Source organism: Strigops habroptila, chromosome Z (genome assembly GCF_004027225.2).
Source record: "Strigops habroptila isolate Jane chromosome Z, bStrHab1.2.pri, whole genome shotgun sequence".
NCBI lineage: Eukaryota > Metazoa > Chordata > Aves > Psittaciformes > Psittacidae > Strigops > Strigops habroptila.
Window position 1 is genome coordinate 47,512,182 of NC_044302.2, and position 16,358 is coordinate 47,528,539.

Consider the following 16,358-nt stretch of genomic DNA (forward strand, 5'->3'; position numbering starts at 1 on the left):
TCCAGGTGTTCATGGAATGTCTCTATCTGATTATGACCATTATAAAATGCAGTGCATCTGCATGCGGTGCAAGTCTGATGCTGATTTAGAGCTTTTTTAGGTGGACTATTTTGAAATACTTTTCTGCAACCAAAAAAAGTAGGACCTCTTCCTTTCCCTTTCTTCCCCTCTGCAATTGTGTGGGTTTAAAGTATGTGGGAGCTGAGATCCTCGTGTGATCATAAGACTTGTGAATTAGGAGCTGTTAGATGAGCATCAAAATGTTACAAGACTTAGAGGAGAAAGAAGTCCCCCACATCTCATGAATTGCCAGTTTTAACTAGGTTTAGCTTAAACTCCTGAATCACTGTTCACACTGCAAGGGGGGGGGGGTGGGGGGGGAAGTGTCAGCTAGCACATGCCAAAGAAGTGCAAACAAGGAAAAGCTTTTTTTTAGAGGTATATGGAGTATCAGCCATACATACACAAAGACCAAACCCATCCTTGCTGTAATCCTTCCAAGCCCAGTAGAACTGTGCCATGACTGAATGCAATACAAGGCAATTAATCATGTCAAAAGAAAGTCACAAAACTTTCTGTAAGCTCTTCTTTCTCTGTAAGAACACTCAGATACTTGCTAATCAGACTCTGCATTTGTAATTTACATACAAAGATTGATGACTTTTGGCTAAAATGGCTGCTGAAGCCTGCCTCCAGAGACATGGCTGCTGAATGTGGTCAAGCAAACAATTAAGCGTGTGTAGGGGTCAAACAGTCTCTTCCTCTTTGTGTTGTACTAACGAGTTCAGAGCCCACTGGTGTCTCCTTAGGTCCGATGATTTATATCTATTCTTGTTCTAGTAGCTGAACTGAAAATAATAAGTGCTGAGATGCATAATCACAAAAAGCGTAGTACCTTTTTTTTTTTTAAAGTTGCGAGGGCCTGGCTTATTTAGGAGAATAAAATCAGATCATTATAGTTTTAATTATCAGAAAAAGGAAGGTAGTGAGTTGATTAACCACCTCCTGCACTGCAACTACCTTCTGATCTTGCAGCATGGATTTGCCAGCCCACTCCCACCCTTAATTATCTGTGTTCAAATGCTGTTAAATTATAATATAATGTTTGGGAGGCTTGATCTTAAAAGTTCTGCTAATGAGGCTGATACTACTTATCTTTACAACATTGTAAGGGAGTTCTGTATAAAAGCAGGACAGGATCATAAAAAGGAGAATTTCAGCATTGGCAAAGTAGTCATCTGTTTGCTTTTATCATCTGAGTACACAGCATGAAAATCAAATAGAAAAAAAATGAAACCATAGTACTAATAATTCTAATACAAATTGAGTATGTTTTATGAAGCTGGTCCCACAAGAAGCATTTGTCAAGTTAGCAGTTCTTGCAGGAGAACACCGAAGTGAAGACTCATCAGGTATTACAACATCTTTAGGTTTTCACTGTACTTAAGAAATGTGTTTATCACCATTTCAGGGTTCCACACATACTTTCTATAGTGGAAATCCAGAAGGCTCATTCCAGCCTCTTTGCAGCCTTGAAGACCAGCAGTGGACTTGTCACATAGAGAGTGATCGTCTTGCTCTCCTAAATATTATGTAATTACCAAAGCAACTATGCACACAAGAGTTTAGACTGCTGCCTTTCTTGATGTCAGTGCTTGTTTACCGTATTCACCATGGACCTGCACCACACAGAGACACCTCCTGGCAGCAGCATTACTGGATATAGAGATAATTTTGGAGGAAACCGTTCATGAGTATTCAAGCTGAAAGTAGATTGGTGTGGGAGATGTTTGAGGATGAGCATTGAGTTGTATTCCTGCAACAAAAGCTGCATAGGCCTCTACTGGTCCTGTGTAACTGGTGAGGAATGGTAGTTTCCATGCAGTCTGTGGAAGCTGCTTGCCTGTAGCTGGCAGGGAGTTTAATTTCTACCCTCAGAAAGATCTATTGCAGCCAAGCTCTAGCAGTTTTTAAGGATTAAGTCTAAAGCATGCCAAGTTCAGCTGCCAGACAATCAGGAATATTCTCTGGGGTTCTGAATAGAGGAATAGCGTCACTGAGAATTACTGACGCTTCATTAAATGTATGTTTTTAATTCATAGTACCATAGCACAAACAGTATTAAGTAAGATGGTGTGTCATATTGGAAGAGGAACTGCCCGCCTCAGTTAATGGTTGTGTTCTGGAGCATCACTGCTCATTTCAGTCTTGGAAGTGTACCCTCTTCTCCATTACCCCAACAAGAAAGGCAGAAAGGCAAAAAAAAAGAAGCAGAAGGGAGAAGTAGAAAATAATCATTTTTGCAAGACCATAATGATCTAGCTGCTATGATCTCCCTTTCACTAAAGGCATCTTAAACAAGATTAAACATTTCTGTGCAAAGTGCTGTGTTTTGTGATATGGGTGTATAAAGGAAGAAAATAAGGACACTGATAGTTCCAGCTGTCCTGAAAACATATGGAAGCAATGAAGAAAACTGGACAAATCTGTACTGAACATCACTTCATTTTTAGGAAACAGAAGATTAACATGGTGGGTTTGTTTTCTTCTTGTGGTCTTTGCAATTGCTTTGTTTAATTTGGAGCTATTTTCATCTTATGATTTGTGAGACTTTAAGTAAGAAAAGAGAGGGAAGGCAGGATCAGATTGGGATCTGCAAATGAGATGCAGCAGAGCAGCACAGAGACACTCTAGAAAGGCCTCAGACACGCACTTTTGTGCTTTGGATGCTGGAACAGAAAAGAAATACAAGGCTTGGCATTTTAGGTCAGCATAGTTTCTGAGAGAGTTTTCCCACTTTGGATGAGGCTGGTACTTGTGTAAATATATCTACAGAAGAACCATTTTATTTACGTATTTAAGGTCAAAGTTTCTAATAGCAGTAAGTAGACTTTGGGAAGAATTGTTTTCACCTGTCTCCATAGTGGGAGCATGCCATTTTTGCATGGGCTGTTCTCTGAAGCTAGGTCTTATTTTTCCCATTTTCTTCATATGTAAATTATCATCCTCTTAGTGAGACTTGTTCTGTCATGTCATCTTCTTTTTGTGCTTGCAGTGTACCTGGAATGTACTTGAGCATCAAATAGATCAGTAAAAATTTCTGAGTGTATTTCCTGTCTATCTAAGCAAGATAACAATTTTGAATACAGAAAATCATGTTTGATTTTCCCAGAAAAGAAAACAGAAGCATGATGGTAGATACTTTGTCATGGCTGGCAAAGCACCAGTGGTTGCTAAAACATCCAGATCCTGGAAGCAGTGAAACGTGCTGAAATCCCTCTTTCTTTGATAAAGTATGCTTAAATGAATCATAGAATCACAGAATGGTTTGGGTTGGAAAAGACTTTAAGATCATCTAGTTCCAACCCCCCTCCCATGCGCAGGGCCATCTCACACTAGACCATGTCGCCCAAGGCTCTGTCCAACCTGGCCTCGAACACTGCCAGGGATGGGGCATTCACCACTTCTTTGGGCCTGTTCCAGTGCTTCACCACCCTCACAGTAGAGAACGTCTTCCTTATATCTAATCTAAACTTCCCCTGTTTAAGTTTGAAGCCATTACCCCTTGTCCTACCACTACAGTCCCACCACCCATATGCCCATGCTGTTTGCAGGAAGTGTTGAAGCAGGCTATTAAATCAGAACCTCAAGAGAGAGAAACTGAAATGTCTCTATTCCCTGATGAATCTTTCTTGCTGGGACACTCCACAGACTGGTCACACAACAGCTGCTTTCAACGTTGATTTTTCTGAACAGCTTGAATGTGCCTAGTGGCCTCTGTAGGATGAGTAGGCAGAGCTGCATTTTGATTTCCCAAATGAGTCCGCATTTGTCTGGAGCCAAGCAATGCTGCCCTGCAAAAATGGTAGGATGCTGCTGATCACTCGAAGTTTGCGGTCCTGGCTGCCACTGAATCCTGCCCCCGGTGAAAGCCGGGAACAGGACTTTCCTGCATGCATGTCATGTAAAAATTGGTGCTGAGGACCTTGTTGAGACTGATGAAAGCTTTATTTTATGTGCTTCATTATACATTGACCATTAAGTGCATCGGCTGCATCTTACTTCTAACATACACCTGTCGCTCACATTAACTTTAATTAAACAGTAAGTGCGCACACACACACACACACACACACACACACACACAGAGAAATACTGTGTGTGTTCCTGTTGATTAAACTAGGGATGCCTGGCAATGACACTGTGGTCTGTTGTTGCTTTTCATTAACTAGGTCTTCATGATGAAAACATCACTTGAAACCATACGGCTATGGCTTAATACTACTTAATCACTTGCTGTGGGAGAGTCCTTGGGTGGGAGAGAGAAAGGGAGTAGGAAAGAAAAAAGCTGGCCTTTTTTGTTCAGAGAAGAGAAAAAATGATTCTGAGCTGTTCTGACCTAGATCACATCGCCCCAGTGCAAAAGCTGAATATGCCATATTACTGAATTATTTCAAGCAGGACATTTGTGTACTCAGAGATCAAAAATGTGAAACATTCATCTCTGATCTTTGAATAGCTTGCTTTAACTTTCTGTTTGTACTCACCTCTCTCCTAACTGGGTATCTGCCTAATCTCTGCTTTGCTGCTGTGGGTGGTCAAGGATAGCAGTATGAGTGAGGCACAGAAACATGGATGGTTTTGTATGGGAATAATTTAATTTTGTCCACAACTTGTAGCACCCTTCTGATTGTGGTGAGCTCTATCCTTCAGTCATGTGCATGTGCCGTGTTACGGGGATTTTTTACTGTCATTGACTCTCGGCAAATGGAGTACTGCAAGTTGTTGGAGACTTGCTCTCTTACTGACTATACATCCAAGAAAACAAATTAACAGTCAGGAAAACTATTATTGGCATTACAGTGCAGCATTCACACCTGGATGCTGATACATGCTTTGCTTTTTGCTCACAGATTTATGTATCTTTTTTTTCTGCCTGTATAGTGTCTTTTTGCCTCTGTTTCCTCTGCAGATTTCCGCTCACCCTTAGAAAACTTAGTTTTACAAATAACTTGTCCCATTTACCATTCACTTGTACAGTTGTTAAATACATTAGACTGTTTATTGTGCTAGTGCGTGATAAAATAGCCATATATATGTAATACATACATCCATAATTACATCCACTGAATTACACTCCATGTCACCTCTTACGTGAATTAATTGGTGTTGGTTTTGGAATGAACTTATTCAATAGCAAGGGAACTGGTTGTTCATATACCACATAGAAAGACAAATTATTTTTATGGAAATAACAATACAATCCCAACAGGAAAATTCTGACAACATAATTACAGAAGAGAAATAATAACAATATTCTGAGTGACAAAATGGGTGTGTGTGTATGCTCTGTCTCTGTGTACGAAGCTAGAAACAATTTGAAATTACTCAATTTATTTACAGAGACTTTACTGAAGAAGAGCTGCAAAATGTGACTAAATCTATTAATTTAAACTATGATAAAGTAAGTTTAAACATTTATTCAAGAAATAAACTAATTGTGCCATGAACAACAGCCTGGTTCCTGACAAATGTGCATTCCTTATCTCTTCTCCTCTCTGTACAGAATTTCCAGCTGCTCCTTTCCAGCCTCTTGGGATTCCTTGTTCTGGCAAATGCCTGGACATGCCATGGCTAGTCTGGAACAAAGCGTGTGCACTTTGGTCAGCCAGGGTGTGTCAGCAGCTGCCTGGCAGAGTATCTAATGCCTGAGGTCTGTGGCCTTTCTGCATGTTGGGATGTATTCCTGTCCCTGTCCTCTGCTCAGCTGTTGATTCTCCCCCAACCTTGTAAGACTTCTACGCCTTTGGACTTCCACTCCTCCTTAATATGGTGAGAGTTGTGTTTGCAAAGGGTAAGGTGAAATTTAAAGTTGACTTTTTTTCTGGCATGCAAGGAGGAGAGTATTCTCAGCACAGGTTGAAAACAGAAAAGCAGGCTAAAAAAATCTACCTTAGGAGCTGTTTCACTCAGAGTGCTGCACTTCATCCTCTCTGGAGAATTCTGTGAAGAGCTTGTCCTTAAAGTCTGCTCTCTGACCCAGTGAAGACAAAGGAAATATGTATGTTAAAAGTGTGCATTGAAACTAGTTAGGCAAGGTTGTAAATTGTGAGCTCTTCATAGAGTTTTTACCCCCCATAGGTTGCTTCACTCATACTGGGGAATATACAGTGCGGAAATGTAAAAGGAAATTGGTCTGGTTGGGCAAAATCACCAACAGAGAATCTCAGAAATAAAACTGCAAGTTCAGTAAGAAGGCAATTCGAGTACATTGCTAAATTAAAGATAGATGTGAGAAAAAAGGTGCTGAAATGCAGTTCTTTGGGATGCGTGTGCTGAGATCTTGTTATCAGAAGTCAATGGCATAAGCTCCCAACATGTTTCCTATTACCTGCAGGAGGTAGTTCAGCCAGAACAGAAAAGGGTACCTTTTGATTCACTACCACTGGCATTTTAATAAAATAAAGGGAGAAATGTCTGCAGTCTCTAATAAGCAATATATCAACTAAGTGCTGTCAGCCTGTGTAGAGAGCTCTACAGCATGATTTATTATCTTAATTACAGTCATGTGGGCCTCATGCTCTTAAGTCTGAAACTGCTCACATTCTCAGCTTGATTTAAGAATATGCTTTGGCCAACACTTAAAGTACAGCTTATTATGATTAATGTAATAAAATATTTATTACATACTCCTTTCCTTTGTTTCACTACCCTGGTTAGGCTGCCTCATTCTGAAACAGTGATATAAATTAGATTTCAGATGATCAGGATTCTCATCTGTTTTTAATCTCTCTTCAGTGTTGTTCCTTTTTTCACATCTCTTTGTTCTGATTTTCCCTTCTCTCCCCCTCATTTTTATTTCCTTCCCATACTTCTCAACTCTGCTTCTCAGCTGCTGTCTGGAGTGAATCAAAAGCAGGCAAACTTCATATCCCTGGCACATCCCTTCGAGACTTCTTGCATCGCTTTCTCAAGTATTAAAGTTACCTCTTAAATGCAATAATGCTGAAACTGGTGGTAGGCTATAGCTGAGAACATGCTAAGCCTCTGGTGATGCGGGTTAGCATGTAAAGAGAAGACTGAACTGTAAAGGGATGCATGTTTGTGTCCCATTTTTCATTCTTCTTCCACTGGGTTTGCAACTGCAGGCAGGCAGTGGTACAGTTCCACTGTACCATTTTTTCTAAAATGATGTTTAAATCTGTACCTGTGATTTTGTGCAAAGCAACCCACTGGTTAAATTGCTGGCTGAGCAATCAGGACTTGTGAGATCTGTTTACACATGTTAACCTGGTTTTCTCTGTGTGAGCTTGTAAAGGTGGAAACCTTGTGGAAAATGTAGCTTTGTGGTTTTTTCTGATGTTAGAAATAAGAATTTGCCATGAGAATTTTTGTTTTCCCCCTAATGCTTCATTAATTTTTAAATGATAAGCTAATTCAACACAGGAGGTGTTTCTTAGATCTTTACAGTTATTTTCTTCATAGTTTCAATTTTTCCTTCTTGTTTTTTTCTTTCAGCAACTTTTGAATTGAGTCATCTTATACATAAAAATGTTATTCAATTGTGGCACTGTTCCACCTTCTAAACGTATAATGACTTAGTCCTGTTGATTTCCACATAAGCATATACTTAAATACAGGGACCTCAACCCAGAATTCGCTTAAAATACACTTTGTTGAATTGGAAATTTATTAGGGGAAAAGCAGGTATTCTGCCAAGGATGTGTATGCAAACATTCTGGACTGGTGCCAAGCCAGCCAAGTTCTCTTGGAAAATGAGCGTATCGCTTCTGCTATACATCATCCAGTTCCACTTCTCAGGGTGGGTTAGACAGTCACTGACATACTCCTTTAATTTCTTCTGCCACAGATCGTGAAGTAAATAACATGCTTTGAAGGGACCGTATTTCTCTGTATTGCTAAGAACTCCTGGGTAAAAAAGAATTTTTAACCTGAAGATCATAGGCAAAAAATGTCTCTTGTCTTTAGCCTTAAACTGAAATCAGTACTTTGCATTTTCTAAGTAGAGTTAGCTGTAAATTGGTTGGAAATTATTAGAAAATTATATGGCTTAACAGAAAGCTGCAAGCTCAACATAAAGATGACATTTTCTTCACATTCTAGAAAGTGTTTTGACACTTAATCAACTCCACCAGCACTCCAGTTTCACCAGTTGACCTGCTTTTTTTTTAACCTGAGCTCTGGAAGAGGAGCAATTATGTGTTAGAAGTGAACGTAGCTGAAGAAAGTTTAGTCAGTTATTTTGAAAGGAAAGGGGTTTCACATCTTTTTGAAAGTTTTCTAATATTTTTTAGGTTTGCAGTGTAGAAATAGCCAAGCATGGCTTTTCCATCCTCCACTTCTATGAAGAGTTGGGTACCCGAACCTCAGTCAATTATATAAGGGTGCAAAGGATTTCTTTTTATAAACCTCCTGTAAAAGTAATAGCTACTATGGAAATAAGATAGGGATAAGGCAGAGCAGATAGACGGGGAGCTGGTTCCAGGCTTGGTTATAATACAGGTGACCACCTGTGAACTGAGTATATTTTGCCTGGACATCACCTACCTACCAGATATCTTATTTCTCCAGTGCTGTTGCAAAATATCTTCAGCTTCTGCTGTTCTCAATGCTGTGCCCCAAGGAGCACCTTTAGTGTCCTGCTGTCAAGTGCTGCAGTGCTGCAGCTGTTTTTCCTGGGAAAGTTGGAGTTGGTATATTTGTTCCTGCCAGATGGAGGTGGGATCTGGGTAAATGTGAACCGAGTTGCCCCGCTGTCAGGGTACAGAGGAAATCTATCCCATTTTGAATCGCAGCAATTCACACCAGTGCATCACAGGACAACTTCAAAAGGAGACAGGAAACTGCACAGCCTCATATCCCAGAAACACCACCTTAAGTGTTCAGTGGAAGAGCAAATTTGAGGTAAAACTACCATGCAACACTTTTCCACTAGCCCTGACAAAACAAAAACCAGACAACTAGATGAAGTGGAGATCATACTGTAAAAAAATGAAAACATTTTTTATTTAGAAAATGTGCTTTGAGAACCTTTGTGTTGAAGTAGCTCAGATGTACTGTACAGTCGGAAGGAGAAGGAGAGAAGCCTTGTACAAAGCAAAGTCCCTAGAGCACCGCTATTCTGTGCCGCTCATTAGTGATTGCTGGGATCCACTGTGTAAAAGGTTGATCCACTCAGTCATAGGGAGAACATAAACTCTTAATCCCTTGTCATGGCTACAATTTTTTCTGTCATCTGAGGATTACGCAATAGTCACATTAATATTGATGTGAATTTTATTGTTGACTTTGCCAGCAAACCAGCCAAATTGCACCTTTTACCTTTTCAGGCTGTTGTGATGAGAAAGTAGTGAAAGCGAACGCAAACTGAGAACCAGCGCTAGTATCTAAGCGAGTATCTGTTTATCAGACCATTCTGTACCTTGCCAAAAGTGTTCAGATGACTGAGGTTTATTTTGGTGACTCTTACTTCATGGAGATACCACTGTATAAATATTTCCATGCTCATTTGCTTGCAGTCTGTATCCTTTTTTCTTTGACAGAAGCTAAAGCTTTTTAGAGTCATAAAATATTTCACTGATAATTTTGTTGGAGGAGGTTAATTGATGAATTGAAGCATAATTTGTTTTTGCAGAAAACATAACATCTTTAATAGATTTTAATTACTAAATTTCTATCATACTACAGATTTTACTTGCTAATGAAAGCCTTTTCTGAAAATGTGAAACTACATTGAGTTCAACTTCATGTAGTAGAAGTAGGGAACTTGAACTGTTAAACAATATTTAGTAGCAACGACAGATGAGTAGGGCAGAAATTCAAGAAGAAGTGCAGGACCACTTTCTTCTACTCCAGTAATCTGCAGTTAATAAGTAAATCCTTTGATCCTGTATTGCTGAGAAGCTGTTAGATGTCAAAAGCTGGTGGAAGTCTCCAGGCAGTCAGAGGAGACTCTGACTCACCAAGCTTAAGCTTAAATAACTATGGTTATTATGGCATAGGAAGTGAACATTATTTGGCCTTAGGACTTCCTAAAGAAATGGTTATTGCTGTATATGAAATAATTACATTAAAACATATGTATTTTTTACTTAAGCCCTTGACTCCTGTGCATGTGTAGGCATTGCCCCAAGGAAGTTAGTCCGTACCAGACAGTGCCAAAAATAATGTTCTTCAGGTGTTTAGCTCTCCCTGTCTCTTAGTCTCATGGTGTTTCTGCAAATGCGCAGAGGCACTTCTGCCAGGGAGACCTCCTGCTCTTACCTTCACCTTTGCTCTTTGCCAGTGACATGGGAGAATGGCTTCACCTGGTTATTCCTGTGATACAGTGAAAACCAGCTGTTAGCTTTCGAAGTTGTGCATGCAGAAAGAGGACTGATACTGAGGGATGCTGTGGTACAACAGTGGCATTCAGCTGCCCCTGACAGCAGAGCTATAGCACTGCTTCCAGGAGGACACGTTTGTCAGAGGGTCCCCCAGCCTTTCCCCACTATGACTTGACCATACCTCTCTTGTGCAATGGTGAGACCTCAGCCCACTGCGTTTGTTGCCTTGAGAATGTTGTTTGCCTGCAGATACTTTCTTGAAACAGGAGGGGACAGGAGAAAAGAAAGGTAGGAGCAGGCTGTGGTTTACATTAGCTGTTTTAGTAAGCTGCATATGGCTCACAGGTTGGGTATCACTGCTTATCAATAATTATGGAGCATGGGCAAGAGCCAGCCTGCAAAGCGCAAAGTGCTGGGGAGTGGAGAGAGAGCACTTAGCTCCAGTGTGGAGAAGCGTGTGTGGTTAACTAGGGTTTTTCACCTGAATGAAAGCATTTTGGTGAAAGCAGGTTTGCTGCAGAAGCATTTTCCTAGTCAGAACACAAATTGGGCAGAGAAGACTTTGGCTGGTGGTGTGATTACCACCAAAACCCATACCTTACTTTTAATGTCCGTCTTCTGAGATCTCACTGCCTACCTTAAGCAGAGTTTAAGAATGTTTGCAGTAATAGCTCAGGTTCATGACTTCCACTAGCGTTACAAACACACTATGAACATCTGTCTGTTGGGAAAGCAAGTGCCTTTCCTCTGGCCATACATGATTACAGAGGTTATGTCCTTTTCAGGGAGCCTGAGTGTGTGTATATGTGTGAGCTGAAATTAAATTAACCCTGAGTTTGATAACTCTGCTGATAATGTTAAGTCTTGGCTGTGTTAAGATCAGATTATGAAAAGATCAGAAGACAGCTGTTGCTCTGTGGGAGGGGTCATCTTATGGTTGTGGGCTAGCCTGGGACACTTGGCTCTCACTAGGTTGTCTGTTTTATCTCTTTGCTACATTTAAACTTGGACATCTAAACCACTTGGCATTTCTTCAAATTCTTAGTTGGGAGTCTACCCCAGATCCCACAGTAGGGTGGGTTTTACTGGTTTCTGACACCTTCTGGTTTTCTTTGAAATGAAACTCCAGTGTGGGATCAGATAGGAAACACAAGTAATCCAACCAGGTCCTTTGTGCAGTGATGCAGCTAAGGGGACAGGACCTCAGGAAATGCATATCAGGTCAATTTGTTTTATATGTTTCTGCACCTAGTCTGTAAAACAGGGGTTTCAGCACTACCAACTCCAAAGGCTGCATAATGACAAGAAAAAGGCATTAAGGATAGCTTGGCTTAGTAAGATCAATGATGGCAATAATTTTTGGTTGGTTGGTTCAGTCTGTTTTACTAGCCAAGGCAAATCAGACGATTAAATGAGAGTTATCTGTCTTCCTAGATCCTCACAGCAGACACACCTACAGAAGACTATAGAAAAGGTACAAACATATATGACATATCTCCACTCTCCTACCTCAGGGCCTTGCTGGTACAGAGGTGTTCCCTTCTATTGAGGAGTGCTTTGTGATTTTTTTTTCTGTGCTCTTCCCCAGTTTTGGAACGCATGCACACTGAAGAGTTGGACAATGATACTGTGAGCAGTAGTCGAGGAACTAACGTGGATCCCCCCCTGTGTTTTCAGTAATTTCCAGCAGGACTACAGAAAAAAAAAAAAAAAAGAAGTAAGCTCTGGCCAAAAGAGCTTTTGGTCTCTACTGAGCAAGATGCAGCAAAGTGAGACCAAGCAAACATCTAGGAACTGTCACATTGGAAATGTGCATGTAATGGGAATTTTTAACAATTACATATCTTTTTTTTTCCTTCCCTCAGGGGGTCAACCTATGAGGGAGATATTCTCTCACACCCTCCACTCCCCCACCAGGCTATTTACAATAGAAGCAGATTCTGGGAATGTTAAAGATCTTCAATATCCTTTCAATGCCCTTGAAAGCACCGTGCTGCTTTTGCTGGGAACCAGCTTGTTGCTGCATATGCTCTCTGTGTTTTGCCTACAGCCACACCACCCTGAGAACTCCTGATCTTGTCCGATCTTGGAAGCTAAGCAGGGTCCGGCTCAGGTCTTGTCTAAGGTTAAACGACTATCTAAGAATACCACCAAGAGATCTTCCCCGAGGCTGGACAGCCATGAGTGGCAGGGTGTGTGGGATCGTATGGGCAAGCTCCTAGGCCAGCTGGCCCATCCAGTGCTTTGGAACTTCACTCCTGAACAAATGCAAAATCCAGAAAAATTAGCAGAACACTTACGCGAGGTGTGCTGTCATCCTGGCAATACCAAAGAGGGACAACTTACCGCAGTGTGCTGGGGCTTGGCCTATACCTACAGAGCCCTGTTCTGTAAGGAGCAGGAAAAAGATGTCTCTGGATCTGATGGCAAAGCAACAGACAACACAGCTACTCAAACCCCAAGCACAGCAGCTCCCCAGCTCCAGCGACAAGCACAGCAGCTGCTCAAACCACGACACTCCCATCTCACGAGTGTGAACATTCACTTTCAATACCCAGACCCAGATATGAACTCTTGTGCCTTAACAGTTCTCCCAGCTTGTCATATCCTTACTATAACGTAAACTTTTTCAAAAATTCACTGTGATGGCACTTGAGGTGCCTCTTAGTTTTGAATTCTTAATAATTGAATTACTTTATGTAGCCTTTCTTTATGTGTCATTCTGGGTGGATTTGTAAGGAACAAAATGACATTACACCAGTCTAATCTCCTCTGAAAAGGTTGCAAAGCCATGTGGCTAGAGCAGAAGCAATCAATGCCAAATATCCAGACTGTGGTAAGGGCTCTGATTCTGTTTCTCCTTATTTCCTGTAGGCACAGTAGAGATGTGTACAGTGGATGGGTTTGTTGTATGTATTTTACAAGGACCATTTTCAGGCTGCACCCAGAGAATAATTTTTGTGGCCACCTTGTGCTGTTGTATAGAATGGATACAAGGTGTGGCTCGTCTTGGGCACTGTTCCATTAGTGATCCAAATGGCCTAATAGTACTGAGTATGGCTGGAATGGAGTTAACTTTCTTCATAGCTACCTACACCCTGATGTGTTTTCGATTTGTGACTAATACAGTGTTAGTGGCACACCAGTGTTTTGGTTGATGAACTGGACTTTCACAGTATCAAGGCTTTCTCTTTCTCCCAGTCTGTCTGGCCGGCAGCTAGGTCTAAGGTAGGCAAGAGGCTGGGAGGGGACAGCCGACCCAGACTAACCAAGAGGATATTCCCTGCTGTACATCATGCTCAGTAATAAAAACTGAAGGGAGGATTTTGTGGAGGGTGGTGGGCATTGGTCTGCTTGTGGGAGGTGGTGAGTGACTGCGTTTGCATCACTTGTTGGTTGGGTTTCTTTTTCTTCTTCCCTTCAATTAATAGTTTTTGTCTTGACTCGCACGTTTTCTCACTCTTGCTCTTCCTATTCTCTTCCCCATTCCTTTGGGGTGGGAAGTGAGCAAGTGGCTAGGAGGTGCTTAGGTTCTGATCAGTGTCAACCACCACAGTAATAGAGAATTAGATTACGAAATTAGCAGAAAACACAAAGTTTGGCAATATTAAGTGTGCCTGGATACAGTTTGTGTCTTCATGGCAGTTGGAGATGGATTATATGGTTTCTTTCAGCACTATGAAATCTCCTTGGTTAAATAAAGAAGTAAGACTTTAATGACATGAAGAATTATGTCTCCTTCCTCAGCTATCCTAGGCTATAAAGAGCTGTCTCAGTTAGCACTCAGCTGCACTGTCTGCTTTTGCTGAGGGTGAAGAGCATACGCAGATGATGACACTGGCTCAGCTGAGATCTGATGACTTTATCTGTTTCAGACTCTGCCCGTTGGGTCTCACTGCCTCCCTGCATTCAGCCCATGCTATGAGATATCCTGATATTTGAGCAGTCTCAAAGGAAGATAATAATCCATTACCACTGTGGTCTGGATTCAGTTAAAACTGACATAGCTCTCCTGATGTGGCTGGATGAGAAGCTGACCCGTTATCTTTAACATTTCCCACCTGCCTTGAGGAGTAACACACCACAGCACTGCAGGAATGCAGTGTTTCTGGGGTACTATTTTACTCATGCAACTTCAGGGGATCCTTAATTCAACATGAGTTTTATAACTGTTAGCTGCAGATACGGCAATTTCCTTTGCAGATTAAGGAAAGATGCCATAACATAAATGAATGACTGGGTGTCACTGCTGTGTTGTGACAGGCTATCCTCTAAGTAGTGATTGATGACATGTATAAAATTGAGCCATTATATGTGCTGTTTATGTTGAAACAGTGCTCAAAATGTGGGCTGTCAGTCAAAGCACTGATTACTTATACAGTGTTGTAATAAGTGATGGTGGGTGCAGTGAGCAAGGTACCAGAGTAAATGTTTGGTTTGGAGCTTCAAACAGCATTGTCTCCACTTCCAGCCTGCATCTAGCCATACTAAAAGGATCTATCCTATACATTGCCTAACGCATGAGACTTGACTGTAGGCTGCTAGGAGCTCTTTGATACTGACATCAATATTAAAACTAGTTTCTGAAACAGGCTGGTAATCTTTCCTTCTTCCCCTTGAGCACAGTTTCAGCAAATCTCAGTGCTCTGTGGCAGCATTTTTGATGGCTGCAGAAGCCTGCAAAGGTCTCATCTCAGCCCCCTGCTTCTCTGTGCTTTGCAGAGGATTTGAGGAACGCCCCTCAATAAGTTTCACTAAGTGCTGTGGATGCAGTAGATGCTTCACAGTGAAGCCACAGGACCTGGTCCTGGGATATTACTGCCCTGGTTTTGGCCTGCTGGCAAATCCTAGGACAAGTTGCTCCCCATGCCTCTGTCCACAGCTATGGTATGGAGGTGATGGGATGAACTCTCTCCAGAGTCACTCTGTAGATGGGTAGAAGAGAAAGCTGCCCAGCTGAGCCCTGATATTTCTGCACCTCATGAAGCATTGCAGGGGGGTTAGAGAAGGACCTGTGGGGCCTTCCTGGAGGGCCACCTTCCTTTCCTGCTGCCTCCCCCTCTTTGTAGGCTTGCAGGACAGCGTGAACATGAGGAGCAAGCATCTGAGCACTGCTGCAAAGCATGGGTGTGCTGTGTGGCCTGACATGAGCTTGACATGACTGACAGGCAGTGGGAACTTTATCTGGTCTCATACCACTTTGTAGTGTGCATATTGGGTGGAAAACACCTGGCAAGTGTGCCTGTTGTGGTGCTGACAGACACCAAAATGTGTGCGTTTTGCAATGAGACAGGACAAAAAAGAACTTGCTTTTTTTCCCTCTTCTGCATATTAAGTGGAGAGAGAAGAAAGAATGTTCCATTCACAATTACAGAGAATAGTCAAAACAATGAATTTTTCCTTCTTTGCATTTGCTAAGGCCATTAAGGTTTGTCACATTCGTAACAACAGTTCCACCTATGTGCTTTTAAGCTGCATTCTAGTACAGATAGTTTGCATATGCCAAGAAAACAGTCTTTAAGCACACACATCACTTACATGTAAAAAGCTTTTCCTTTTTATGCTTATGATCAGCCCGAAAATCAGCTGTCAGTAACAACCATTGTAGTGGTAGCACCTGCATATTGTGTTTTGGTATGTCACTGATTGTAAGGACCTTTGAGTACAGCCTTATAGAGCCATATAAAGTTGTTTCCAGATTTTACTTCAAAATGAAAAAACATGGTCACAATTGTACTTCTACTGTCAAGGTACAGCTTAATTATGTGGAGAGACTGTGTAATCATGTCTTTCTTCCGTATCTCCTGATGTGAACATACTAACTATATTTGTACATTTGTAACTTACATGTTGCTCTGTAGTAGTTTTATCTGCCAACTCCTTTGTTAGGATGTGCTGCATTATTTTTTACTGTACATTTCTGTCTGTTTAGATCTTTAAAAGTGTGTCTGATTAAAGATAGTTTTTACTGTCATAAAATATGATGCTTTAATTATTTTTTGTAGAAAAAAA

General features: G+C 41.3%; 1 protein-coding gene across 1 annotated transcript in view; it reads left to right on the forward strand.

The window, feature by feature from the left end:
• KIAA1958 (KIAA1958 ortholog) overlaps positions 1 to 16,358 on the forward strand; it is a 68,772-nt gene that overhangs the window by 38,299 nt on the left and 14,115 nt on the right. The window lies entirely within an intron of this gene.